Genomic DNA, 3,224 nt, shown 5'->3' on the forward strand with positions numbered 1-3,224 from the left:
TAATATTTTGTCAGTACCCTTATTTCATTGTGTTACATTTCACCCCAGGATATGTTACAACTAACCCAGACTATGGGGTTAATTGTAACATTTCACTCTTTGTGTTTGAGGCCATACCATGCAATGGGTAATTGTGCTGCAGAGAAAATAGCTGCACTATTTAATAGCCGAGACATGTAAATACTTTGGATTACATTTTGAATCCACTACCTTAAACGAGCTCCAAATTACAGACAAAAATGTCAAAAATGTTACAACTATCCCCGGTCTCCCCTACGTTAAAAGAGTAAAAGGACTCTGAGCGTCAGGCTCGCTACATATCATAAAAACTAAAACTTCAATCTTTAATAGCTTTAATAAAAGAAATCACACATGCACACCAAACTGGAAGGCTTACATCCCACAAATCAAACTACAACTCGTGCTAGTGGCAATAGTTCAGGCCTTGATCACAAGCCAGTCTGGCTCCCCACAGGCTGAGATCGGCAACTGAGGCGGTTTCAAGTTCCCAGCACGACACGCGGGCAGAGGATCGCTCCAGCCCGATCACCGAGGCGTGGGTACAAGCAACAATCCAGAATATAATAAAACCAGGCGCACCAGAAAAAGGTTAGCCCACTTAATAAAAACAATTCCACAAAAATAAAAGATGAGACCAAAAAGACGAGACAAGACAAGAGAGCAGCTCCACCGAGCAGGAGCCCTCAAACCGACTATAGGCAGGCGTCTTGATTCTCCAATTAAGGTTAGGCGATTTGCCACGGAGAGGTGAAGGCAGCAATCAAACCCTAAAACAAAGGATAAATGTAACCTTAGCCTCTTGTAGCTGTGAATGCTAATAAAAGCAGTTCTAACGGCTTACCCCAGGACCGGAGGCGCTTTGGTGGAGATAACGAGCACCTCTCTCTGCAACGCTGGAATTAAACAGAAACGGCCGCGCTACAACAGGGCCGCAAAACTACACTAAACCAACTTATTGGCAGATAATATTAGTTTTGTTTTATCACATATCAATATTATTTTATTATCAAATTTGGTTATTTTGGTCATTCAAATCTGGCTTCCCCATCACTCACTCACTGATAGATACAGCTTTTGAAAATCTAAGAGCTCTGTTGAAGGACTCTGTGCAGGTTAAAAATCAATGTGTGGAATAATAACAAAGAAAGGTAACCTTTAATTATTTATTTTAATGAACTCATTATCAAACTTTAAACAACATCAACAATGTTTAATCTGTGAAGGCACTGCTGGATGCCGGTTCCCAGCTCTGCGTGGAGGCTGTGCGAACACAGGTCACTGATGGTCTTGGTCACTCAGGCCTGTGAATCCAGTTCCTGAAGAACTCCGTCACCATCCTCTGCAGGAATATCGCAGCAAGCTTCTCTCTGTCACCATAAAGTATCACAGCCAGTCCGTCAGTCTCGTCGTAGACGAGGTGGTAACGAAACGACTAACCAACACGCAGGACATACAGCGGAGTGGCAACTTCACCGTGTCCATCCATTTCAGCTTCAAGTCTGTCAGAAGGAAGAACAAATGAGTCACCTGCAGCAACTACTCGTTAAACGCTGTAACTTAGAGCTCTGTTTGATAGCTGCTGACTCACAACAATAACAGTCTTTATAAATCTGCACCGGTTATCGGGTTATCCAAGGCTTTTATGTGCGAATGTTTGCTTGTGAGAGCAGCTAGCCGGAGTTCAAAGGAGCTGGCCTCGCAGCCTGTCAAGGAATGCGCTGGAAGGAACCAGGTTTCGTAAGATTTGAGTTTCAAACTTTATATACATTTTGAAACTAAAATCCAGTCTTTACTGGTATTGAGCTGATTCTTTTAAAGATGATTTTTTTTTTAAATTTGGAAAAATCTGTTAACACAATCATTATGAACAAGCTTTGAAAACCAATGTTGAAACTGTGAGTCTACATGCTGTGAGTCAACTGCCTTAAAGATTCAAATATTCAAGATTCAAAGTGTTTATTGTCATGTAGAAGAAATGGCATTTCTCTGTGCAATGAAATTCTTCCTTTGCTGTCCATACACAAATGCCAAGTTAGGGGAAGGAACAAGATAAATAAGGATAAAAATAAGACAAGACATTAAGACAAGTATAGAGTAAGCAAATAAGTAAAAGTAAAGCGCACAGAGATTCACTGCAACGACTAAACATTGAAAGGAACTTAGAGGGGAAAAAACAGCAAAAGTAGAAACAATGAGTCGAAACAAAGTCGCTTACCTTTATTAATAATGCAGATGAAGATAATGATCCTTTTCTTATTTTCTTCTGTTTCAGCTTTTAGAAGCGGGACCAAAGATTGTCTTCTTGTCCTTCTTCCCTGTCAACGTATATTACGTCAACGGCATAATATTCTAATATGACTACTGGAACGACTTGACCGCAGTCTCAGGCACTAGGCGACTGAGCACAGCACTTCCGCATATGAGCGAGGGGAAACTCCTTGCACGCATTGTTCGATCTTTGCTCTCTCTTCTCCCCTTTTCTCAGGTAGATGTTATTTTAACAACTGAAAATATGAAATAAACACACATGTAAGCCAAGACTCTAAAGAAACAGCGTTGTTGTTGTTCGGTTTTTCATTTCGCCATTTGTTAATTCACTCGAAGAGCAATTAACGTAATATGGGTCAAGTGATCAGTTTGATATCTTCTGTGATACACCGTCATATTTACATTATTTGTACAGTACGAATGATTTGCTTTGGTACCTGATCAAAATCAAGCTCTCCTCTGTCTGCCCGGCTGCACTTCTTCGCCCTCACTCACACGCCTAATGCTCAGTCGCCAAGTGCCTGAGCTCGGATCATACCAAAATTAGGGGGAATTAAGGACTGTGCGCTATGTGCTTTGAATATTGTGTGTAGTTTTTGTCTTATACAGTTGTCAGTCGGGCATCTTACACTCCCAAAGACCCCGGGCTTCTGAAAAAACAACCCGGGTTTAAGCCCAGTAATACATCCCCACATTGCACAGTAAGAGGGGTCTGAGAGCTAAGAGGTAAGTAAGAGAGTGTGCAAGACTCGTCTCTCTCTAAGGGGAGAGACACTGACAGGTCTCACATACTCATCCCCTTTCTTACGATGCACAATTGTGCACTAAGTGCGATAACTTACCGACTACTCATATCAGAATATTATGCCGTTTATACGTTGACAAGGAAGAAGGGCAAGAAGACAAACTTTGGCCCCGCTTCTAAAGGCTGAAAC

General features: G+C 41.6%; 1 long non-coding RNA gene across 1 annotated transcript; it reads right to left on the reverse strand.

The window, feature by feature from the left end:
• Positions 1-1,263: 1,263 nt before the first annotated feature.
• On the reverse strand, positions 1,264-2,799 carry LOC147335923 (uncharacterized). Its single transcript, XR_015128616.1, has 3 exons — positions 2,727-2,799; positions 2,237-2,525; positions 1,264-1,520 (listed from the first exon to the last, which is right to left on the reverse strand). It is a non-coding gene; the product is annotated as an uncharacterized LOC147335923 (long non-coding RNA).
• Between the last annotated feature and the right edge of the window lie 425 nt (positions 2,800-3,224).

The sequence above is a fragment of the Aulonocara sp. 'chitande type north' Nkhata Bay genome, linkage group LG3 (assembly GCF_057382095.1).
Source record: "Aulonocara sp. 'chitande type north' Nkhata Bay isolate Kocher_YH1m ecotype deep benthic linkage group LG3, A_spYH_male_GT1.1, whole genome shotgun sequence".
Taxonomy (NCBI): Eukaryota; Metazoa; Chordata; class Actinopteri; order Cichliformes; family Cichlidae; genus Aulonocara; species Aulonocara sp. 'chitande type north' Nkhata Bay.